This window comes from Pholcus phalangioides, unplaced genomic scaffold, assembly GCF_987345545.1.
Source record: "Pholcus phalangioides strain wild (caught in Gottingen) unplaced genomic scaffold, Ppha-v1.0 ptg000042l_1, whole genome shotgun sequence".
Taxonomy (NCBI): Eukaryota; Metazoa; Arthropoda; class Arachnida; order Araneae; family Pholcidae; genus Pholcus; species Pholcus phalangioides.
The window spans coordinates 12,534,186-12,561,163 of NW_028301628.1; the positions used below are offsets into that span (position 1 = coordinate 12,534,186).

The following is a 26,978-nucleotide window of genomic DNA, read 5'->3' on the forward strand; positions in this document are numbered from 1 at the left end:
TAAAGAAAAATGTTGACAAGCCTCGCTTTCAACGTCAACCAAATGTAACAATCTCGAACACTTGTTTTTCATCTGCTTTTGTAGTGATTTCCCCAGAAACCATTTGAATTTGATTTCAAGGCTTTGATGAAATGCTCGTTTTCTAGTCATAACTAATGCGATTATGTCAATAAAAACAGTAATCGCAGAATTGCTCGCCGTTTAATCATCTATTTGGTTGAGCCTTTTGAGGCCTTGATCCCTATTGGTATTTTGATTTTTAGCATCCTAACAGTATAAGTATCTATATCCACAAGGATTCCTGATGTAGACCTGCTGTTTAAATCCGTGCGTGTATATTCGTTCTTTCTTTTAAAAGGGAATTTCGGTATTGGAATTCAGAGCTTTTAATGAGGAATTCGTCAGCGTAAAAAATCGCTTACTTTTCAGTTTACATCATCGATTCAGATTTCAAAGGTGTATTTTGCATCATGATTACGAAAACTTCACCAAACGGTGATGCAGAAACACGTGGTTTGTTTCTGCATGATCTACATTAGAGTTCAACCACTTCATGATAGCATCGCGTTATATATTTCTTACCAATCTGTTAAAAACTTCAACGTCGGTTATGACAACACAATTCTTTAGTTCCTTCACTGTCATTTTCCGGAAATTGACTGTAGTTGATCAGGCATCTGTGGCAGTTTTAACACTCGTATTTATATTGATGATGATGATGACTAGTTTTGTTGCACTATCTTCATCCATCGGTCTATTCCTCCTTATTCTAGAGAGAGAGAGAGAGAGAGAGAGAGAAATCGATCACTATCTTGTCTTTTCTTGTTTGTTTTTCCTCTCATCTGTTCCTTACCTTCTTTTTTTGCCTTAACAATAGTAATAAAGCAAATCAGGTTATCGATATAATCGGGTCGACCTTCTTTAACAAGAGACCATCAAGATTAATTACTCACATGCTATTGATCGATTCTCACTGTTAAAAATTAATGATATTAATCCGCGGAGAATTCAGAAATGTAATTAAAGAAAAAGTTCCTCCGTAGTATTATGATGCCGTGTGAAAGTTGTCTAAATGATGCTAGATCGTTGCACGCACTCGCCCGTAGCTCGCTCACAATGTTTGATTATTTTTTTACGACTTATTCAATTCAATCTTCATGTTTTTATGACAAGTGATTTAGAGCTGTAATAATAGTCTTTTATAACTCAGATGTGACCATGTGAGAAATGAAAGAAAAGAAAAAAAGAACATTAGTAACGGAATTATTTATCGTTCTCAGAACATGATATACGCGATAACTTTTACACAAACTGAAATCGTTTGTCATTACATTGAGTGTTTCCAAAGCTGACGCAAAATTAATTCATTATGTTGATGTTTTTATTAATATTGATTTTTTTTCTTTCAAATGATCTCATACTGTGCATGCAATGTAAGCACCTCGTTTAATTCATAGAGCCTACATACTACAGGTATGACTCACTAGTAGCTTATACACGGATAAGCTGAGCTATTCTTATTATCAAGTTTTGTTGTGGGCGGTTTACATGATTTTTATAATTTTCCGATAAGGGCCCATTCAAGTATTACGTAAGCAGATTTTCAGCCATTTTTGACCCCCCCCCCCTTGTCAGCAAAACACTGACCCCCCTCCCCCGAAATTTCGTCAGCAGCTTAGAATGTTTCATATCTTCAAAAAGGGGTGGTTGATGACGTAAGCAACCTTCAAACCCGCCTTGTCATCAAAAGTCAGCAAATCCGAACCCCCCCCCCCCACCCCTTCCGATGCTGACGTAGTACTTGAATGACTCGTAAAGAAATGATCACAAATTGGAAACTTGAGGCGCATTTCCTCGAAAATGCATTTGTTAAAAGAAATTAAGGGGTGTCTTTACAAATAAAATTGAAATAATTTTTATTACTACATGTATTTCATAACATGATTTTTTTGAGGAATTTCCATCTGCTTATTTATTTTTGTTAATTTCTTTTTTTAGAATATGCTTTTTCTCCGATCTTCATTGAAAGTCAATAATTTTCTTTTTAATCCAAGCGTAGGCGATAGAAAAAAAACCTGAACGCGACCTCTCACTTTTTTTTATTTGTTTAAAGATAAAGATATTTCCACATATATGTACGGTATCTCATCCGAGGGCGCGGTAGCCCAGGTCGATAAGATACTCGCATAAAGTACCAAAGGATGTTTACAGGTGTCGCGAGTTAGATACTCGGTTTGTTTCCGTCAGAAATTTTCCTGACACAGGGATACAACAGAAATGGCGACATGACCACATAAAAAGATTACTACTGCAGGGAGTCCACGTCGAGGGCGCACCAACCTCTCGGTGAGTGTTAAAAGAAAAAGACTGCCGTTCGGAATCGGCAATAAATTGTAGGTCTTGGTCTGATTAGCCCTTGTGTGCAAAAATCACCGTGGTGCGACAAAAGTGATCAAATGATTTTCCCATCCGATAAATAAAGGCCCGCGTAGTTATACTTAATGATTCGTAGATTTCTCTTTCCTATATTTTCTATGACACATTATTTTATGATGTGTCCTTTTTATCCCCACACGGGTTCTCACATGTTCATTAACGCTCTCGCACGTATTAATTATTTTTTTTAATATTAATTGACTTTCGGGTACGAGAAAGTCGTCACACTTACATTCTGGATTCGGATTCATCTTCAGAATTCATTTGTGCAGTTCCTTTGAATTTTACCATGTGGGGGGGGGGGGTGAAATTTATTTCATTTATTTTGTGCTGCAATATGTTTGTGGTAGACTCTTATCAACTTCGTGTCAAAATTGTACATGTGATGATTTACGTGAACTTCTGTTCGAAAATGAAGCTACTTGGGTGAAAATGCTTTGTGCAGCCGATTACAAGACCGTCTGTCCACTACGAGAAGGTTGTTTTCTCAAGTTGTTATCCACAAGAGTTTGGGCCGCTGACCCGGGGTGGTATTTTTTTGTTACGCCACTGGCTCATTTCACTCCAACAGTGACGCACGAAGGCAGTGTCGGATGTTTTTTCCCCTTCTTTCTCTTATTTTTATTATTTCATGTGTCCCGCCTCTATCTCACAACCAAAAGCGCAGCAGCAGTTCATTTCTTTTGCCGTGTTCTCCCGATTGTAGTCGTATGCAATTTTATTCATGACGGCAGCAGCAGCAGAGCATAGGCGATAGTCGCAATGGCGCTTGCGCATCGCCAGCCAATGGCGGCAAGCTTCCAGTTGCGTCTGGTCTGTTTCCGAATGTTGCCAACGCAACGGAAATTTTCGTCGAAATCGAGCTCCGAATCATGCCTACTTTCAACCTTAGGGGTGGTAGAACCTTATTGCTCGGGCCGTCCACAAAATTGTAGTGTGCACATTCTTTATCTGCTACATTTGCAAATTATACATCCATTTTATTCTAATTTCATTAGGACTCGAATCTAACATAATAAAGGCTGGCTCAATTTTTTCCGTGGAAGCTCAAATGATATTGAAAGCAAATTTAATTATAATATTTTGCAATTAATTTAGTTATTAACATTTTATATTATCATAAAACATTATATTTGATTTTATAATTCAGTTAGGACGAAGTATGATACTGTCGCCAACATTCGCCTTTTATTCTTCCTTCAAGTTCCGAACGGTAATGATTCTAAATAATTTCATCAGATATAAACACGACGTAACAACATAAATACGTTAGGGCCACACGTACACCCAGAACACACACATTCCGGCATGTACTAATTCGTTAGAAATTCCGTAGAAGAATGTGCACGAGGTACATGCACGATTAAATAGAAGTACAATGGTCGATAGAACCTGGGCGGTGCACGGAATGAAATGAAATGATTAAATAGAAGTAGTAGCAGTAGATATAAACACTACTATTATTACTTAACCGAGCATGCACCTCGTACACATTCCTCTACGGAATTTCTAATGAATCGGCACATGCCGGAGAATATGTGTTCTGAGTGTATGCTTGGTCCTAACGTATTTATGTTGTCCAGTTGCGCTTGTTTCGTGTTCATGCTGCCACCTGACTTCCATTTTCTGAAATAATGATGGAAATGCTTGAACTGTCATGTTTTGCCAGTATCGTGTTGTAGGCCTGCCTGCTCTCTGCGGAGAGACTTTTTCAGATGAGAGACCGGCTCATATTCGTGCCTCGAAGCTGGAAAACCGCAGAAAAGCAACTTCATCCGACCACCACTGTGCCGTCAACGGGGTTCGAACCTGGATCCTCAGGACGAGAGTCCAGCACGATGCCCACACGACTACACAGCGGCTAGATATAAACACTACCTAAAACAGTGGTTCTTAACCTTTTTTCCATTTTGCACTCCTTGCGCAATACGATTTACTTCCCCGCAACCCTCCCCCGATTAATGCGTATGCTATTCGTTACAAAATAATTCAGTTTCATTAGAGTTTTCCATTAATTAATTTCTACAAATTCTTTCACACATCACGAAACTCTTTTTGGATATGGTTTATAGTTAGTTTCGGTTTTTTTGGAACAAATATCCAAAAACAACTTAAAAGTGCTATTTTTTAAATATTTTTCGAAATTTGGGAGACAAAGCTTCAATGAATTGTATTTTTCCAGCGAAAACAATACATGCGTGCTTATTTGACACTTGATTAAACTTTTTTTTTCGTTTTTTCTGTCATGCTCACGGCAGTATCAAATCTAAGCGCAGCATGCTAGTAACAACACGAGGTACGAATTTAAAGAAACCGCAAAATATTTTCGGTATAATGATATTTTTTCTCAGTCAAAATGAGATGAAAAACAAGTACAGTCACTAACCGAAAAAGAAACTTGTCAATTTCTCAATTCATTTCAATGTGGAAATGTCTGTATGATTTATAATTTTTTAAAGAACTGAAAAATTCAATTTTTCCTTCTCATATCAATTTTTCTGAATAATCAGTGAACATGTTATGATTTTTTTCCATCTCGCACCCCGGTCAAGAACCACTAACCTCGAACATGAAATGAAACTCTTTCCTAAACTTGGTGCTGGATGTCATTCCATGGATGAAAATAACAAAATAAAAATAAACTATACTTTTCATTATTTTATGAAATACTTGATTCTCGTGCTACATCCAGAGAGTTTGTAAGGCCTTATTAATTTTACGCACAAAATTCTATTTGAGTACAGGTATTTCTCACTTTACGAGATTTACCTAAGAAGTTGATTATAGGAATTTCAATCTGCAAAATTCGGCTTGGAATTTAACTTTTATCCTGGAAAAGGGCTTGCAAATATTGAAGATGTATAGTTAAATCCTTTGAGGACAAAATACGTTGGATTTGGTGATGTAGCTTTGACATATATGAGATAAATTCTCAGATACAACTCACCAAATCTCACAACAGATGAACAACGTTTGGTAACACATTGACAATGCCATGAGAAATTTATTCGAAAAAAGCGATTCCAGTGAAACTAGAATTTTTTTATTTTTGCGGGAAATGTGCGGAGTTCTCTTGCTTTGCTTCTCAAGTTTTTATAAGGAGATGAAAAATGCTGCTTGTCAGTCGAATCTCGACTGCTTTATTAAAAAAAAAAGGGTTATTAGCCTATATATATATATCGTGCCAGGCCCTTCTGGAAAGAAACATCCACACTCTCTAAAATCAATCAAAAGTAGTGAAGACATAAAAAGTACTTAACTTAATTCATTCATATTGCCTAAATTCACTGGATTTCATCATATATAAGTTTGAATAATTACTTAAAAAAGTTCCTTTTCTGTTGGGTTCAGTTTTTTAAATTCTGAAGAAAGTCAACCCCATCCCTATCTTTCCCATGTCAAATTCAACTCACTTTTCGCAATTTCGTCTTACTCGACTATTTTGCGGAACCAATTAATCGCGCAAAGCGAGGGACAGAGCATGTATTAATCAATTAAGAATTTCAACCGCCTTTTGGTTATTTCTCTCTCATTGTTCAGTCTAAAAGAAGTAGCTGGGAACTGGTGAAACCATTGATGCTTATTCCTACTGTGAAATTGAGTCTAAGTTTCAGTACTTTTCATCAAGACCTCCGACATCGTGCATGTTTCACTCCTTCGTTTCACTTCTAACTTTGTTAACCCCCAATTATATCCAAGCGATGTACCACCTTTTCATCCTTGAAGAGACGAATCTGAAGTTAAGGTTGGTTCTTGGCTTGGAAAGTAAGATTTCTTTTTCGTCTTTGGCTGAAAATTAGATTCTCTTTATGGAAGAGAGATGGTACACACCCCGAATATTATAGCATGTCCCGTATGTAGAGAAATTGAATATACATATATATAGAATTTAATTACATGGAGACCTCACATGAATATATGCTGTAATGATAAAGAACTGATTTTATATTCATTTTATCGTGTTTGTGTAAATGTTCCGAATTGATCTTTATACAGCGCAACAAACGAACAGCTGAAGACATTGGTGTTACATAAGGTTTTGAAATATTTATTGTCTACCATGTTTTCAAAATGGGTACTGTTTTTATTTTTTTGCTTCAATGATCATCTATGAACAGAAAAAAAAACCACTTTACAACCTAAACCGCCCATTAAATTCTTTCACATTAAAAAAAAAGGAAGAAAATTGGGTGTTATAGTGATTGTAATTTTTCTCACATTTCTATGGAATGTTGCATCTGTTTTCTTTGTTGGAAGTTGTTTTGAACAAATTACGGTTTGGACGAGATAATAGTTATTTTTATACCAAGTTCTAGTATTTCATTGGTATTTGGCGGGATGGCGTTGCACACTTACTGTTGTTCAGTTTTAGGAGAATAAGAACTATGATACACCTTATAAAAAATCAATCACCAGTAACTTTTTTTAGATAGGGTCTGCGTACTTGACTGAATACATACAGACAGGAGTCTTTTTATTTTCTTCGGTTTACATTTCTGAATCTAATACTGTATGAGAGTTGCCTGAGATAGCGGAGTGAAAATCAATAATATATTTGATTGATAATTGGTTTTTCAGACCCGATTCATCGTCACACAATTTCGAAATGAGGTGTTTGTAAATGCTTCCATAAATATTGAATGGTTTGCGCAATCATTTGATAGGAATATGTGTGTTTATACTTAGAGAAAGTGGTATTTATTGATCCGTCGTTTGTTGTGAAAAAAATAAAATAAATATAGCTCTTCCCATCACATTGACCTGCATTTACACAGTGGTCTCTTTCTTTCTTTTTGCATATGTATATTTTCACACTTAAGAACTATCGAGGTAGGTCTGCTTTTCTATGTAATTTCATTCCTTAAATGACAGGAAAAATTGATGAAGGTTTTTGTGTAAACAGCTTTCATTTCGCTCTTTCTAATGGGCTGAATAGTTTCTCTCAGTAACTGAGAGCGTTTTCTCAAAATGGAAAAGCTTGAGTGAAATTAAAAAATATTCGGGGGAGGGGGGGGGGCTAAACCTCTAGTAGTTGTTCATATTTTGAAAAAAAAATTAAAACCCTTCTTTTTCTCTCGTATGTCGTGCAACCCATTGTACTTATTAAATTCAGTGCTCCGCGAACGTATAGTGGCGGCCGCAGAAGCTCGGCGCCAAAACCCAATACCCGTTGGCGACTGAACCACGAAGCGAACGAATCGTTTCGTCGTCGTCGAAGAAACCCGAATTAGCGGAGGGAGCAGTGAGCGAGTTCGGCGGCGCCGTGGACCGAACCCAGATCCGCGGCAATGCGGCGACTCTCATCGACGACGGTTGCTGTGCTTACGTGTGCATTTTGAAAGCCCGACGTTTTCACTGTTTTGCGTTTTATTTGCCCCCTCTTTTCTCGTGTGTGTGTGTTGTGTGTGCGTGAATATATATGGCGGATCACGGATCGAAGTCCCGTCCTGCTCATTGCGGATCTCGGGACTCGACCCGGATCGGTGGGGCTTGAACCAGTGGGTCTAAGAGCGTTCAGCATCTGTGGATTTTTTTTATTTTCGAAGGATTTTATTTGTTCCTTGGTCTCCTACGTTTTGAAAACATCGTCTTGGATATGGGCGCATTCTAGGTTAGTAAATTTTTTGGCTACAAATGGCGATATTGGTGTCTTTTTCTAATGTTTATATAGTTTTTTTTTCTTCCTTTCTCTCACTGTCCTCTTTTTCAATTTAATTGTTTAATGAATCTCTATTTTTAACAGCGGTTAAAAGGTCATTAACATATCGATCTTCTCTCACATTAATGCGAGAGATAGTGTTATTTAAACCATTTTTGTTTTTTATTTGAATTAATTGAACACATTTTCTTCGGAGACGTTAATTAAGATTTTTCTTTGGATGAGAGTAAAATGTTTTTACTTAATTAATTTGTAAATGACACTTGTGCTTCTTAATGAAATAAATGAAATATACAACCGAATTAGTGGATAATAAAAATAGATTACTTATTTGTGTACTCATTTAACGTGTTAATATTGAATAATATCAACGGTAATATTTATTGTTTCACATCTGATTGTAATGCATATTTTCTTTCAGTTTTTTTAACTTGTTTCGTGGAAGAAAATTTTCATTGATGAAATGTGTACAAATTATTTAAATATCGTGCTGCTTTTTTTCAGAACTTCGAATAGTATTAATGTGAATATTTTTCAGTGCTTCTCCGTAAATGGGGCACACCTACGTTTTCACTTGACAGTTTTGCGATTGGTAAATGTTGGTTAAAAATTTGTTTGGTTGCGAATCGGTAATTATGCTGAATAAGCTGCATGTGTTTCTTTTAATTAAAACTCTAATGTTTGATATAGAAATAGGCTAAACGCATACTAATCCTTAAGAATCTCGAGGCCAGAAACATTTGTGTATTTTTCTCTTTTTTTTATTGCAGAGATGTATACGAATGATTGAAATTTTTGATGTCTAAATAATATTGTACACAATAACTTTCTAACCTGATCATCATCGTTTGCATCATAACTAACATAATAAGACTTCCCGTTTTTGATTGAAAAACGAGATTCATTTAGAACTTCAAATACTTAATTAATTAATCAAATGCGTACTTCACACAATAAGCCATACATACTAGTCTATTTATTTTTCCCAGTTTGTGGTCATCTGAGGATCCTTTGTCAAGAAGAACCTTGAGAGAATGTAGGATCCATGCAATGTGCCATTAAGAGGTGATCCAGAACGAAGTATTAGTTCCTTGTGCGAATAAAAAGGTTTCCCACTAAAGAAAATTAGTAATCCGTGGAGATAAGAGTTGAGACTCAACTGTCATGCTACATAAATGTACATGGATTGATGTTCGTATTCCTTTCCTGGTATGGAATTTCAAAGATTATCCCGTGATCGCGGGGGTGATAGAGAACATCAAAATGAACCGTGTTAAGGGAATGCCTGGTTTGAAATATACATACAAATTACCCAACAAGGTGAAAAATTTAAAAAATAGAAGATAAATATATAAAGATGAAATATTACTCTCACATTTTGTCATCCGAAAATCAAAATTTATTTCTCACATGAAATAGCAAAGACATTGAACAATGTTTTAATGTTTTATTTGAAGCAAATTTATATAACCCCTTAAATTCATTCCATAGTTGATTGAAATAACGTTCTAGTGACGTTTCCGACCATACTCTGCAAATGTGAATATAGATCATATTGATGTACTTTATCGCTCTTCCAAGTTCCTATGTGGAATTTTGAGTCACCCTGTATTGCCCTATACGTTGCGATGTAAATTTGTGCTTTGATCACCTTTTTGGATGTCTGTAATTTCACATGGAAAACTGCTTTGTGCGATTGAGGATTCATGAAAAGAAGTTGTGAGACACCTTGATACTGGTTACTAGAGCTTGTTAAAAACACGCTTGTTTTCCATGTTTTGAGAAATCTTTAATCTATCAAAATTTTTGTATCATGACCTTTGGTGTGGTTAAATAAATCATTAATTTATCATCCAAATTCATCGTTTGAAGTGTTGGAAAATCTGTCATCATTGGTTTAAAATTTCGGACTACGGTTTGTTATTCTGTTTTAAATATGTCGGGTTTTTTTTTTACTCGAGAACCTTTAAGATACACATAGAAGGATGTGTTGCAGGAAACGTAACCGTAGAACATTAATCATGTGTTACGGTTTAGTTTGCTTTCCTGTGAGATATCCTTGTAGCTGACTTAAGTATGACCATGAATATGCGTAACATCAAACTTTAAAAAAACAAACAAACAAAAAACACAGCAGTCTTAATTTCGCCATCATGACGTTGAACGAATAGTTTGATTTATTCAACTCTTGTTTGTTGGAATGTTTCGAAAAATAGCATTGTAAAAAAGGACAAGATCACCGACACACACACTGTTTATAAGTGAAAAAAGTCTTGAAAACCTGTGCTTGTTTTCAAGACTGCCCCTTGCAATCTTCTTCCCGCCGCACCCGGGAAGAAGATTGCAAGGGGCAGCAGCCTAAGCTTTTGTTTAGACACATAAATTTTAAAATTTTTGAATGATGAAAATTCACATGACACTTCGCGCTGCCAGTCTTTTGAATCATAGCTTGACAACGAAAATGTTGAGAAAACTTGATGGAATTGATAGGGCCTGGGGCCTTAATACCAGAAACAACAATGGACTTATCACTCTGGGTAAGTGTGAATTTTAGTTCGCCCGTGACCCCCACATCCTGCAGCAGGGGCCCCCCGGCTGCGATTTTTGGCGGACCCCCCCCCCCCCCCCCCCAGGTCAGATTTTTCACGGACCTTTGAATAATAAATTTATAGTGTGAAAAAAAAAACGACGAGAATTGTCTCTGGCCTCAACAGCCCTACCCAGTAATTTTTCGGGAGCAGTCAAATAGAGGCAAATAAAAGAATTTGGGTTCTCACATGTCCTGGGCTTAGACCAACAGAAAGCCATCACACTTTCCTTGTTTCTGCCCTGAGAACTTTGGAGTAGGTATTTAACGTTAACAAGGTTTAACTCTATTGAAAAAATTTAGATTTAACAAGTTCAATACCAAGAGAAAGGAAAATATGATGGCTAATCAATAAGAACTGTAATTTGGAAAAGTTATGAGGCATAATTAAGAATTCTGGAACAAAAAAAAAAAACAGTAGGACAGTTTCTTTAAAAATGCTGGTCAAGTACATTTTGTGCGACTTCAGACGGGTAAAAAAATCTGGTTTATATCTCTTAGCTGAAGCCCTTTCAGTTTCCCACCAGGGTGGTCGTCTTTAGAGACGATACATGCGATTTTGCACCCGGGCGGCAGATCAGCTAGAGCCGCCCCTGCTGCAAGTGAAATTAAACATTTCCCTCCGAACATAATTTTGATGGGGGCTGCACTTTTTCAGAAAAAAAAATTGTTGAAATTATAGTAAAAGTCAAAACCTGAAAAAACTATATGGACACGCGTGTTTTTCGAGTCTAAGAAAGAAATTTTCATTTCTCTCTCTGTCTCTCTCTTGTTGACGTAACAGTCAAGACTGTTTTAATGAGCCATGCTCTATGAAATCATTTTTTTTCTTCTAAAAAGTATAATCCAAAGACATGTATTTGTATATGTTACCGCTAAAGCTCGAAAGCCGTTAATGTGCACATTACCTAGCTAATCTGCAGATTAACTGATTTGATACCTAGATAATCTGTAGAATAACTGATTTCTGCACTTAGCACAATCGAAAATGTGGATGGTTGTATAAGATCATTTGAAAGGCTATTATAAAATGTAGGAATGAAGAAGCTAAAATTTTTTTGAGAATATTTTTATACTAAAGGGGGGCAGAGAGTAGGCCTATATGAAATTATGTCTATTGGATGTTCGTGACGAATTCAAAGGTAAAGCGAACTGTTTTTTCTTGATTATTAGTATGAATCTAAAAAAATATAAATGCCTTAAGGGTAGGATATTTAGGTGTAAAAAAAAGTTCATTTGAGAGAGTGATGTAATTTCCCATTAAAATTCTAATAGTTCTTTTTGTAAGGAAATTAAGGGAGCAATAGAGTGGAAAGATAATCACTACCCCAGAGTGGCAGATCATATGGTAAGTGTGTTTGGAACATTGAATGATAATACGTGAACAAAAAAAATATTGGTTTACATATGGTTTCGGGTTGTAAAATTTGTAAATAATGAAACGTAGAGAGAGAGTTTTGCTTTTAAATAATTACAATGCGAGAGCCATTTTAAATTTTGATCAATATAAATACCAATGTTTTTTATGGTGGATATTTGCTCTAAACGTTGACAGCTACTTGAATTATAGATAGTACAAACTGGTTCATGCAAAATTATGTCGTAGGCAATAGGTGGAATAAAACTGGTGGAAAAAATAGGTGGTTGTGTGATATTTTGACTTACGAAACGTATAGAAATGGTACGCAGTATGAAAACAGACTTATTCTTAATGCAGGGATCAAACAAGCTTGTAAGGCGATTATGCAACTAGTTATGAATGGCTTATCTCAATCAGTGATATCCCGAAAAATAAAGATTATATATAAAAAACTTTTTTTGATCAAAATAAAATTTTTGAGCATAATTTTGAAATGGTCCTTAAGCTATAGGCCTTCGCGACTTTTTTCCAGGTTTCAACCTTTACCATAATTTTAATGGTTTTTTTTTCCTGGAACATTGCAGCACTCATCTAAATTACTTTTACTGGAACAAGTTTTGTTCCAGTTGTAGTTATCTCTCTAAAATTTTCATACATCTAAAAGTACAAGTTTTCAAGATATCGCAGTTTTTTCAGTTGTCCCTTAACTTTTTCCACCACCTTAGCAGCCGGCAGTAACGTTCGCTTAGTATGCATTGATTTCAAATGTTTGCCGATTTTAATTTATGTAATTTTTATATTTTTTTCAAGGAAAAAAATGTCAGCGATTGTCTTTTTTTATAAATATGAAATTTAATGTAATTCTGTCATATATCAGCTAGTCAGGCAATCATAATTTGATTCATCATAACTATTTCTCGAATCTGGGAATTGAATTGGAGAAAAGCTCACTGGGATGCCTCTGACAAAGGTTGGCGAAGCACAATTTGAGAAACACTGTCCTGGGTACTAAAACTCGGTTACACTTCATATATTTCCAGAAAAATGTGCATGTATGATGTAGATCACGGATGTATAACCGTTTGGGGTTTTCGGACCACAATACAAGAGGTAAAACTGTTTTGGACCGTACTTTCAAAATAAAAGCGACTGTTAATTAAAACACTTAAAAACTTTGGTGGCACAAAACGCTTCATATCTAGGTGAAATAGTATCTCAATGCTACAGAAATAAAACATTTGCTGATGCCAGTTTGAAACTGGTTATTGGGCCGCAGTGATAGCTGTTTCAAGACTCACGTTTAACACCCCTAGACAACATCGTTGTCTATCTTGTAGAGAAGGTGATATGCGACTCTATCACGTTGTCGGTAATTCTTATTCATTTACTTGAATGATTTCTTTGTATCGTTACTATTGTTCATTCGACTTTTTAATCATTTAAAAAAATTGTTTTCTTCTGTGATAAGGTTATTTGGGTTTATTTTTCGAATTTCTCGGTGCTGTTGGGTAGTTTTCGAGGACTAGTTCCTCAAATCTCTGGCGCATGGAATTCCGAACATTCAGGTAGATTTCTGGCATGTCTCGAGCTTCCCTGCAATGCGTGCAATCACTTCAGCGTTGTCAATGGGGTTGCCATATACAAGTGTTTTGATATCCCCCCCCCCCCCCAGGCTGAGGTCCCCATAGGAAGTAATCTAGACACGGTAGATCTGGTAATTGAGCTGGCCAATGAAACCAAACGCCCGAAACTCCTGCGCCCCTACAACGCCATTTACCAACGTCATGAAAGCATTTCCGATTTTTCAATTCTATGTCAGGGTTCCCAGCGACCTGAAAAGTCAGAAAAAAATCAGAGAAATGAACAATGGCTCGGAAAATAAAAAAAATATTTGGCAGAAGTCAGAAAATTATATAAATATTTGGTAAATGTCAGGGGAAAACTCTGTGAAGTAAAAAAAAAAAAATCGAAATTTGGAAGGTCAAGATTTTGGAATATACATTATTTCTTTCTTCCGTAGTTTTAGTCGGGAAAAGAAAGGAGAAATTGTGAAGCAGATTGTAGTGCGAACCATGTACTGTATGTGATACCGATTCATCTTTGAGTTACTTACTCCTCCCAGAGGTTTGTACAGTGAATCGTCCTGTATACAGGAAGACCTCAATTATCAAGGCTAATGTAGACAGGACAAACCTTGACTAATTCGAACCTAGTTAGATTTTGGGATTTTTAATAGAATACGTAAATGAAGACGGCAATGGAGGGAAATTACAAATAGGAAGACCACAACATGCGAAACGCCAAGCGAGGGGACTGAAAAGTAAGAATAGTTTTGTGGCACGTTTGCGCAAAAATTATTTTGAATTACTGTTCAATGCACAGACAATGAAATTACATCGGGTAAAGTACTGCTCTCCTTTCTTAAAATTTACATTTCGAAGATTACTTAACATATTTTATAAAATACGTAGTTATTTCGATGGTTTCTGATGGACTCTCTACCTTCACATAACTCATAAAGCTCTTTCTACGTAGAGCAATTACGGTTTGTCGCGACTCTAAGCGTTTTGTGTCCCTTTTCTGCTCCTACTTTGGTATGATCAATTTGTGACAAGCACCTCAGATAACCCGAAACTCGGTTAATAAGACCGTACTGAATTTTTTACCCTTTATAAGTTGCGTTCTTTTTTGCTAATGCCATAATTTCGGAAATGGACCGAAACACATGCAGTAATTTACTGGTAATGTTTTTCTTGCGATGCGAGCTTAATATTTGAAATGAAAGGAAAAAGCTTTAGAGAAAGCACGTGTAAATATATAATAATAATAGTGATGCAATCGTCTTGATCACATGACTGAGTTCCCGAAAAGGACATCAATTATTGTCCTCTCTTCTCACACATACAAACAATTTTTTTTCCGTTTTTATCATTATTGTATAGTTACGTATTTATTTCTTTTTTCCCCTCCGTGCGTCTTCTCCATCATCATCTCTATTTACATTTACCCCCCTCTGCTGTCTCCGACTCCCTCTTTTTTTTTATCTTTTGCTCCTTGGCCTCTTGTTAAGCTAATTTGTGGGCGGTCGCTCCGAAATAGATCGTAGCTGATACTTTGCCAACAGCAGTTGGGGGTGGTATAAGAAAGTGGAAGAAACTCTCTCCGTCACTCTATTTTTTTTTCTCAAGAAGGTGGGCGGGGTGTGCGTCTGTTTTTTTTTTTTTTTTTCTTTTCAACCCAATCATTATTTTTTTTCCTTCCTCTAATTCTTGTGTTATTCAATATCACTCTTTGTTATGGTTACAGCCCATTTTTTATTGGATCAATTTCTCTAGCAGTGTTTTGATTCCTTTAATTTTTTTTACTTGTGGATTCGTCATTAATTTTTTTTTCAGAAAAGCTTGTTTTTTTTTTGTTTTTTTTATATGAACGTAAACATTAAATGTGTGTTTATATACAAACATATTTGAAAAAACTTGGTTTTGTATCCTGATAAAAACACCACTAACAATCCCTTTTCTCCATGGTTGATGAACTGGGGTAGTGCCACCGAATTTATACCGTTACTGGCATTTCTTCCAGCTCAGTGTTATTTGCTGGGCTTCCGAGATTTCAATAAATTGACGCCCAGTTCAAAAAGACACAACTCAAAAAATTGCATTTTGGAGTTATGCACACGCCACGAGAACGGTGGAAAATGCCTCTACTTATTGCAATACAGCAACAACTCCCAACTCTGCTTATACGCTCCCTACTGTGATTAAATCGGAGTTCATTCCCATTCAGTTCCATACAAAGTAAGTCTAAAATGCAGATATTTCAAAACATAAAGTTTTTATCTGCTTGTTTATATCCGCTGAAATGCTCAAATATTAGCATTTGTTATTATTTTTTAATGAAAATTTCCATATTTATTTCGTTTAGATTGACCTCCACGGTTTTCTTCATCCGAAAAGGAATGTATGGTCGAAAGCATTCAGTTACTAAATTATACTTTTTCAACTTCCGAGTTGCATTCGCATATCCCCCCCCCCTCCCCCCGAAGGCTTTCCAATTCGTAACAAGCTCAGATAGTTTTGGAAAAGAACCATTTAATTACTACAGCGTATTGACTGTATTAATAACGTATATAGAATGTACTTTGTTCCCTGCAAGCCGTTAACAATTGATCTTGAATGTTATTCAAGGTTATTATCGGCCCCTCATGTACTAGTAGGTCTCGTGTCCAAGTATTGGACTCTCCCGAGTAGAACCTCCTTTAACCAGATCTTCCCACACATGGGCCTGAAAAAAATCGTGTTCCACAATTGATGTTGAAAGTGATTAATTATGCAAATTATTATTTTGCTATCGTGTTTATTCATAATAATTCGTGGGAAATCGAACCTTTTGGAAAACAATCTGATAATTTCTAATTCTAATAATTTAAGTTTTCCAGATCTTCAAATATTGAAATCGTGTAATATGCAGTGGTCGTAAACATATATACGCTGAGGCAGAATTAGGGGGGGGGGGGGGCAGCCGATTTTTTTTTACAAATTTATTGTCAAAACCTTCGCTTCATTAACTATAGGTTAATGTAGCAGTGACCGCCAAACTACTGTATGAGGTGCGCCTATCTAGGGAAGCTTGGAGGTTTACCAGAAAAAGGCCGTAAGAACTTTGGACTTTTCTTTTTTAAATTACTTAATAATAAGTTGTTTCAAGTTCTATCTCGACAGAATTAAAGCATGGGAAGGCGCGTGTAGATTTTGGAAGGTGGTACGGACGGAGCGCTCTTTGTTGGTGATCTCTGCTGTTTCAATATTTTACACGATGAAGCTCTCTACTCAATCAGTGCATACGTAATTAGTTTTTCACTTGCCTATAGATAGACTGTTTGTTGGTTTCATATGGCCTAAGAGTAGGTTTTAAGTCTAGTTGCGATTTAGGGAGCTTTTCCCATATCGTATGTGCAAATAAACTCAATTAACACAGCAAAACTCATAAGTGCAAATATATCACTTATTACAAATGTAGGATGCTAAGTATGTTCGTATTTTATAATACGATTGCTAAATGCAAATAAAGTACGAAGTCAAATTATTTTTAAATATTACTTGATCGCGTGTATGTAAAATTGGAATAATCAGAACGAAAAATTAAAGAATTTCATGGCAAAAAATAATGATGTACAAAAGTAACATCATATTTCTTCAATCTCTCTGAACATGCAGAAAAACGGGCAGAATACACTATCTGTATTTCGTATTGTGTTGACCGTAATTAAATTAGAGCAAGAATAAATGCGCAGTTTTCATCATCGTTATTAAATTCCTGGGCAAAACACGTTCGCCACAGTGAAAAACTATTATCACTTACGTGATCCAGAAAAATAAAAATTGATATTGATATATATTATAAATATATATTGACATTTAGGTGCATTCTGTGATCTTTATTAAACTTCATTTTTCACGGCATGTCGGGGAGGGACCAAACTAAAACATTCAAAAAGCTAGTGTCCCCAGATTTGTACAGAATGTCGGCCAATGCTGGGGAATACAGTACTAGCACGGCAAAGCAAACTAAACTTCTTAAGTTCAATGCTCTCAAAATCAGAAATATCAAAACAGAACAAAAATGTGTGTATTTTTAACTAATTACATGTTACTGATTACATTACAAGAATGTGTGTATTTTTAACCTTGTGTCTTGAAGGATGCCTAGAAAATCGAATTGTTTTTACAATATGTATAAGGAAGTGGTTCTCAAGCTGGTCTAATATCTTAGGGCGGTGATCAGGAAAAATATTTACCACGTAGGCCTACATACATGGATCACTCGGAGGAATACGAATGTAAATTAAATTAGAGTTTGGAACCGACTGAAATTTTAATGAAAATTTTTTAATTGATTAATCCAGTTGTTCTCAAACTCACTTGGGGCTCCCCTACCCAATTTGTGGTTCATCCACGACCCCCAAGATTGATAGCATTCATTTAGAGCATGATAGCATTCATCACATCACATGTAAAGAATAGTTTAGGGTCATTCAAGTATTACGTCAGCATCGGGGGGGGGGGGGGAGTTTCGGGGATTTGCTGACTTTTGATGACAAGGGGGGAAGGGGGGGGGGCGGGTGAAGGTTGCTTACGTCATCAACCACTATTTTTGATGATATGAAATATTCTAAGCTGCTGACGAAATTTTGCTGACAAGGGGGGAGGGGTCAAAAAAGGCTAAAAATCTGCTTACGTAATACTTGAATGGCCCCTTAGTAGATATTTTTGCTTACAAAAGAACCACTTCAAGGCATAAATAGGCTCACAAAGAAATATCACCAGCCAGGGTACCACCGATTTTTTAAATCATGATTTAAATCAAATTTTGAATTTTGTTTTTCATTTACATAACTTTAATGATATTGAAGTAAAAGTAAATAGTATGGTATGCATGTTACTGATATGTGGTAAAGTTCGTGATTGAAAGAAGTGTAGATCTGTGGGGGTAAATATAGACTTGAACTTAATCCCTAGATACAGTGCAGAAAGAAAACTGCTGAAATTCTAGATTTTGTGCATGGAAAAAAAAATTCCAGAAAAATATATAGAGTTGAACATCGCATCTAGCTAAACTGCACTAAGTATTTTCAGTGTATTACATTGTGGCACAAGGGTTCCCTGATTAAAAACAGGAATTATTTTTTGTATAAAGCCTTGAATTCTATGCCCTAATTGCTGATTCAAAATAATAAATGTTGAACCAACATAAATATCATTGGGATTCCGACTTTACTTTTCGTATTAAAATGTTGAGTTTGCTCGTTTTTTTTACCAAAACCCATTACATCTGTGAAAGAATAAAAATGTGTAAACATTTTTGTAAGCAGCATCATGCAAGTCGGAAACACATCCATTAATTGTGCAAGAAACAATCTTGTCAATAGAATTTGTTTTATTTAGTTGATGCTGAATGACCCTTTGGTTGTACATAAAGTGAATTCAGATGTCTGCACCATATGTGCGATACTGAGTTGTTACCACTCATTCAATTTAATTGGGGGGGGGGCGGAATGTCATGAATAAAAACATTTTTCTCTATAAAAAAAATTTTAATCTATGGGGGCCGTTCAAGTATCATGTAAACAAATTTTTAGCCATTTTTGACCCCCCCCCCCCTTGTCAGCAAAATTTCGTCATCACTACCCCATACCACCTAACGCATATTGGTGGTTATCAGAACGTACGAGGGACGGGGGCATAGGGGGGTCGTGTGCCTCCCCCCCCCCCAGCCGAAAAAAATTATTATTTTTTAATTCAAAAAATATTTTTAAAAGAAATTTCGAAAGAAAATATCTTGATTAGGTTATTATAATCGATTTCTGTTAATTTCAATGCTATTTGAACTCAAAATGTCTCTTTAAAAAATTCACTGGGACCCACCCTTTAAGTCATATATGGTAAACCCTTGACCCGCAGACCAAATGTGGCCCTGAAGGTTATCTGATGTGGCTTGCCCACCCCCCTCCTCCTCAAACCTACTTTTATAAAAATGAAATAAGCGGCACATTTTTACAAATCGCTTAAATGACCCCTGGCACAATTCTAGAGCATTTAAGTGGCCCGTGACACATTTTCATATCACTTTCACATTCAAAAATAACCTAAGTAACCCGCGACACAGTTCCAGAACACTTAAACGATCCGTGGCACATTTAGAGATCCCTTGAGTGACATGTGGCACAGTTTTAGAGCACTTTAGCGGCCCCCAGTGTGGTTCTACATTACCCGCGAAACATTCAAATTACTTAAGTGATCCGTGGTATAAATTACGGATCACTTAAATGATGCGTGGCACAGTTCCAGAGCACTTACGCGGCCCGGAAACATTTCCAGAGCAGTTGAAGGATCCGTGAAACATTTAGAGATCATTAAAGTGGCTCTGTAGGGGACTTATCAATAGGTAGTATGTTAGTTCAGGTGTGCCCAATAACTATCAAAGATTTTTTTCCCGTTTTTGGCGCACCGAATAAGATGCCATTAAGAATATTTCATATCTTCATAAAGGGTGGTTGATGACGTAAGCATCATCCACCCCCCCCCCCCTTGCCATCAAAAGTCAGCAAATCGGAAACCTCCTCCCCCCATCGATGCTGACGTAATACGTGAATGACCCCTATGCAGATAATTTGGACTCAATGACCTTTCACGTTACATAAACACAGATTTTTGGTGTTTGTATTTTTTGCTTGTAGTGATTTGTAGTTGATTTTTTCATACCCTGTCACCAGCTCTTCATGACGCCCTCGAAAAAGGTTAGCGATGCCCCTAGGAGCCGTGACGCACTCTTTGAGAAACACTGGATTAATCGAATTTTAATAAGATATTTTTAGATGCAGACCATTCATAACAATCTATTTCTCACGCACCTATTCGCAGACCCGATTAATCGGACCAGTCGTAATGTAAATTGAAAGTCGATGGAAAGAAGGGGGAGGGGGTTGCTTTCTAATTAAAAGGTTAAGAACCGCTGGTATAAAGTTCGTCAGTTTCATTTTCAAAAGCCCATTTATACTGTAATAACGTAACAGATATATATATATATATTGATTGATTGTGTAAAAATAGTATTTGTTATTAATTTTATTCACGATTTCTCCTGAATGGTTATTCTTCACAGAAATGGTGCCAGCACGATCACACAGCATAATGCCACCATAAGTAGTTGCTCATTCCGAATGGCTAGTGTATCAACTAATGACGTGGAAAGAAACTTGTCCGTAATTGACTCGGTCTAATCAGCCCTTTATAAATAGAATGACGGTGATGATATTTTTCTTTGCAAGAAAAATAATTCACAGGCTCCTACTCATCTTGCTTTTCCTACTTTTTGGTAAAATGCCCTACTTTTGTCCTACTTTCTAGTTTTTGTCCTACTTATTTATCAAAACGTATCAACAAAATTCATATGATTGATTTTAATTGAGGAGGGAATCCGATGTAATGCCAAATAGTACAAATGTAGCAGATTGCAATTAATGATTCTGCCAAAGCAGGGGCGTAGCCAGAAATTTCGTTCGGGGGGGGAGGGGGACCAAAGTGACAAAACAATGGATTTGGCCATCTTTTTCCCTTTTTTCAGTCATTTTCTCACATTTCGGGGGGGGGGGGCAGACCCCCAAGTCCCACCCCCCTCGCTACGCCCTTGTGCAAAGCAGAAATTGTATTGTTTTTGAAGTGGGGGGGGCCGTGTATGTGGACCATTTGCTGGTTTATTAATTTTTCATTTACTTAGTTTGAGGGTTCAACAAATAGAGTAGTGATTAAAAACTTCTACCTGATTGAAAAAATAATAATTTTGTACTTACTACTTCATGGCCTTGGGCAGTAACATTCATCATTCAAAATTATGGTACACATTTTACGTATAGGTGACACAACAGTTTGCATAACAAAGCAGTTGGGTACATAGGCCTATTCTAGGTTTTGTGACTCTGATGATACCCAATAACATTCAATTGTCTTCTCTATTTTTAGGGCATGCAGAGGCATAAACAATATTTACAATGCTCAGCAAAGAGCTAGAAATGGAAGTGATTCATTTGTCATTTTGAGCTCTAAAATTTAAACAAATCCTTTTAAAAAGGGATGGACAATGCAGTAAAACTATCTGGTCCACCTTGACTTATTTATATCGGACATTGTAATTTACACATTTTGCACTGTGCTCTTGGAAGTGGTCTAGAAAGAGCGTCATTTTAAAAAAAATTACATGTCTTCACAATTTGCTGTGTGTATTGTCGAAGAGAGTTGATAGATTGGACTGTGAAGAAGACTCCAAAAAAAAGAATGTAATATATATTGAGAGAGGGACAGAAAAAACTATCTGTGGTTGCTGTACCCTATTTTGACCAAAAATTGTTTTTGTTACCAAGTCATTTCTGTCATTTTGCTTTGGCTCGAGTAAATCTTATAGGATACTGAAATAGTGTGCTATGGCATTGGTTTTTTTTTAATTTTTCGTTTTTTTTTCAAAATGTTAATTTTGAAAAAATTTGATTGAAAATGAAATTTTTTTAGGAATTTTTTTTATATATAATGCTATGATTATGTTGTCTAAGGGCGGGGGTTTCCTTCCCACGTCTTACTTTTTCTAAGTTTTTTGAGTGGGAGCCCTGAATTCATGAAGTATGGGCTCAGCAACCTTTCATGTTACTTAATCACAGATTTTTGGTGTTCATATTTCTTGTAGATTGTTCGTTTCACATTGTTTGTTAGTTTATGCATTAATGCTGAATTGAATTTGAGAGATTTGGTGAAAAAATATGCATTCTTAATGATTAATAAGATTTGTTTGAATTAATAAGCAGTCAGTTAATTTATATTAAAAAATCCGATTTTTAAGTCACAAAGAAATCTAATTTGTAAATTCAAATTTTGTGATGCATTTTCCGATGCGTTTCTGTTCGGTTTTTCATCTTTGGGCATAATTGCTGGACGTTCCATGCGTTGTACAAGGTTCAAGATCATCTCCGCATGGAGGACATGCATTGTGTAATAAAACTACATTCTGTATTCACGAATTCTTGGGGAAGAGGGGCTAAGCCCTCTTACTGAGTTTATTCGGGAGGGGGCCCAAGTGCTCTGAGTCCTCAGATTCCGGTGTCTATGCCCAGCATGTTGTAGGTAAGATGAACTTCTACCTATATACGTACATACACGATCTGCATTGCGATAATGGAATTTATGACAAAAATAGAAACAATTTAGTACTCAAAAGGGTGACAAATTGAACATTTTTGCGACAACGAGCGGACAGCCAGGCAATATTTTACATGAACAACAAAAATGCTCATGTTCAGTAAAAATATGATGCATGGTCTGCACATTAAAATTCGTAGAGTGGCATCTGGCAGGGCTTGGAAAAAAGTTGGCCATCCGTGTGATAAGAGTATTGGTGCCCGTCGTACGGGCTACGCCAGTGTTTCTCAAAGTGTGCATCATGGCGAGCTGGAGATGATTGATTTGTGTACCTATATGCTTTGAGAAGTGGTTCTTTTATATGGGAAAATTTCTACCACAAACTATTTTGGGGAGCCGCAGACGAAACATGAATTGGGCAATGGAGTTACGGGTGACAAAAGTTTGAGAACCATAGGCCTACGTCATCAAATGTGACAATTGATGCCACTAATATAAGAACTTTTTATTCGTTCCCGGGTACAGTGTTTGGGATAACTGTGGCGGAGCAATACCATCTGTAGTTGGCCGCACACATAGTGGGGTGACTAAGCAGTACGCGAGTGTATAAAGCCTCCGTCCCACAAGAGCGGGCTAGGGGACCATTGGTAAGATAATTAAAGTTAATAAAAGTCTAAAGATAATAAAAGTCTTTGTTGAACATAACCGCAAAAACCACAGCCGGCGTGAACCCAGGCGTGAAGCAATCCCTACTTGTTCGGTTATTCACAAAGGAAGACGCTCGTTCCGCTGCCTTTGTATTGAAAGCCATAAAAATTATATAAATATTAGGGAGGCCCGAGGCCCGAGATGACCGCGAATCCTGACAAAGACTTTTATTATCTTTAACTTTAATTATCTTACCAATGGTCCCCTAGCCCACTCTTGTGGGATGGGGGCATAATAGAGACTAGCGATGAAAACAATTTTATTGTTTTGTTTTACACCGCACACACTCGAAAAGCACGACGAAGGAGAGAAAGAGGCCTCTCAATGAGGTGCGCGACGTGAATAAACATGTGTGTTTTCACCTCAATCTGCGCTGATTGGTCCATTTTCTCACGTTTTTTCTTTCCCTCTTAAAAAAACAAGAGCTTCTGTGGAGGGATCATCATCATCACATCCTTACATTTCCGAATCCTTCCGATCATTTTCTCTATTCCCCTTCTCCTTGACTGAGTAGTGCATGAAGATTCATTTCTCATCATTTCTGCTTCTAAAATAGTTGTAAATTGTCTCAAAATGGTAGACTAGGGTTTTGTGAATGATTAATAAAGTATGAATATGTGGAGTTCGAAACGTGGAATGAATTTCTCTGTACAGTGGGACTTTCTATTACTGACAACTTCTGTCAATGCACACTTTTTGAATTACGTCAACGGCGCCCCCCCCCCCCCCCCCCGCGCAGTGGACAAAATTTTGTTTCATTGGTGTCCGTTATCGATAGGTTCTACTGTAGTACGTATAAAAGAACTTGTTTTTAATTAGACGTTTTATTGTTCTCTTCTCATTTTCAGTGTTATTGGGACTTTGTGTTCGAGGTACTATTTTGATAGTTTTCGTTCGAATAGCATTTAACGCTGAGGAATGTTTAGCAGTTGAGGATAAATACATTCAGATGTTCCGTTGATGACAACGGACTATGTAAGAATTGATTGCAAAGAATTACGAAAAATAAACTTATGCTTTAGATCAAATTTTTGGGCCTCAAATTTTAGATCAAAACCTCGTTGGGCATCTTGCCTGTTGTGGCCTTGTATTTGAACTCGAAATGAGACCAATGATATAAAGTAAGTGACGCGCGTAAAAATTGGCACGTTGGAGAATGGCTTCAGAGAGAATTTTGGTCTTGAAACAGCCTGACATATATGCATTAAAACTTGTTGTAACGACCGCGGATACCACGATACTCGTGCGATAACGTCAATAAGTGGCGGTTCCGGCCAATTCCCGTAAAGAATAACCATTTTTACGAACCTCGCTTTTTACGTCAGTAGGAATTGAATGATCGACGCTAATAATATGACGACATATGCAAAAAAAAAATTCTTGCCTTTGCTCTTTTTTCCCCTTTCAATTTTTCCCCTAAAATTTCTGAGAATTCGAGCTCAACATGTTCAACACAATACATGTATTACGGATGTTAATTGTAGATATACGTGGATACAGCCCCCTATTTGCCAGTCTTTCTATCTCAATAATACTTAAAGGTTTGAGGCTCTGACCTCTATTTTTTAAGCCCGCCGAATATTTCCAATAACTTTACATCTATGAGGTTTACACTAATGGAACTTGGGACTGTCTTTATCATTGATAACTGTGTAAAACCTGAGGTATATGCTACTGAGGTGAACTGTATATAACCTGAGGTAAAAGGCACCGTGTCCATTTTTCCAATCATATTGGAAAATACTGTTAATTTCCTCTGCTTTCATTGCACTACACAGAGGTGTAAGACAGCAAGTCCTATTTCAATAATTAACAAAGTTATTCACGTTATAAAGCAATCAAGATACAAAAAAATAAAAATAAATAAATAAATAAAATAAGTAAAAACTAAAATAAAAAAATTAACTGCTCTACTGTAAAATTTACTTTTTGTGCATACCCTCCCTCCACAAGAGCAAGGCTGACAGAGCCCGGAATTATTCCAATCTTTTTCTTCATACTATGAATTTCCTTTAAGGTGGCCCGGCTGCAGGATGTGGGGGGGGGGGGTCATACTTTTGTGGCATACAGAACTATGTATCGCCTTGATGCCGTTATAACAGGGTAGAACTGTATTATACAGTAAAACCCTTTGTAACGGTCATCCCTCTTTGAGGGATGAATTTTTCTGTGCCGCCAGTGTCCGCAAAAGAGATGTTTCACTGTCATTATACATATACTTCCCCACCCGTAGCGGAATTTCACCAGGCCATTCCAAGACTGATAAAAGCTTTGTGCGTTGATATACCTTTCAGCTCCCCTCAACTTATCACTTTCAATTCCACTTGTTGAATTTCCCATCATGCTTTTTATTTACCCCTGATCTCGCGCCGATTTCGTGCCATATTGATGATGTTCGTAGTGTGACCTTGAGAAGTATGATGAATTGGGGGGGGGGGAAACGAAGGAAAAGAGAAAGAAAGACAGCTCTATTCATTCATCGTCCACCCCATTCATTCATCAATCTTCTCTTTACCTACTTTTTTGTGTGTGTTTGTGCTTTTCCTTCCAATTTATGTCCGTCTCCCTACCTACCCAACCTTCTCTATGCACATTTATGAGGCTTGTACACGTTCATTACCCCGCGATTTGTTATTATATATGTGTGCGTGTATGTGTGTGTATTTCAACCTAGTTTCTTTTTTTTTTCTTTTTACTATTAAACTTCACCTAGAAATCTTCCTCCCTTTTCTCCTTTTTTTGACTGGGCTTTTTTTTTGTTTCCATCTCTTTCATTCTATTATTTTTTTCTCATAATTAGTGTATATTGGGGCAAGTCGAGAGGAAGATTAAATTGATTGGCTTCAGCTGCAGCGGAGAGGAAACTTTTTCCCCCTTGCGCAAATTGCGTGAGAACTTGACGTGAGGAGATAACGGGATTTTATTTTTTATTTTTTTTCATTCACCACGTGAGGTATATTTCATTCTGCTGACTTAATTTCTTCATTTCTTCTCTTTGGTCCAGTGATTGGTCTTTTTTTAGTCTTGTCTTTTCTTTTTTTTTTCACGCTTTTTTCTCCCAATTTATTTTCTTTCTTCCCATGGCCTGTCATATGATGAAATCCAGTTTTTTATTTTGTGATGGGATATATATTATTAGATAAGTTAGTTGAGATGCTTTGTTTGCTATTTTGGTGCTTTTGCCGATTAGTACCCACAAGGTCGTTGCCGGAGATGGGGATCTAGGGTTATTTCCCCTCCCGAAATGTGAGAAAAATGAGACAACTAAAAACCGAACATGCACCTCACCTCGTACACATTCCTCTGCGGAATTTCGAACGAATCGGTGCATGTCGGAACTTATGTGTATGTATATGCATGGCCCTAACGTTTTTAGAGTTGTGCTTGTTTCTTGTTCTTGCTAGTTCAGAATTGAAATGCTACCGTCTGCATTTCAATTCTGAAGTGAAGATGGTAAATGCGTGAATTTCATGTTATGTAAGTATCACGTTGAACGTCTGCCTGCTTTCTGCGAAGAGACTTTCGAATAGGAGACCGACTCTCCTT

At 36.7% G+C, this 26,978-nt stretch overlaps 1 protein-coding gene across 3 annotated transcripts in view; it reads left to right on the forward strand.

The window, feature by feature from the left end:
- The window catches only part of LOC149064490 (trithorax group protein osa-like), a 115,341-nt gene that overhangs the window by 44,099 nt on the left and 44,264 nt on the right, over positions 1–26,978 (forward strand). Inside the window, exon 1 of one of the 3 annotated variants that reach the window (XM_089255305.1) lies at positions 7,664–8,047. The exons of the other annotated variants lie outside the window; for them this stretch is intronic. The gene's annotated coding sequence lies outside the window, so the exon portion shown is untranslated. Of the gene's footprint in view, positions 1–7,663; positions 8,048–26,978 lie in introns of those variants that run through there. 3 annotated transcript variants of the gene reach the window in all.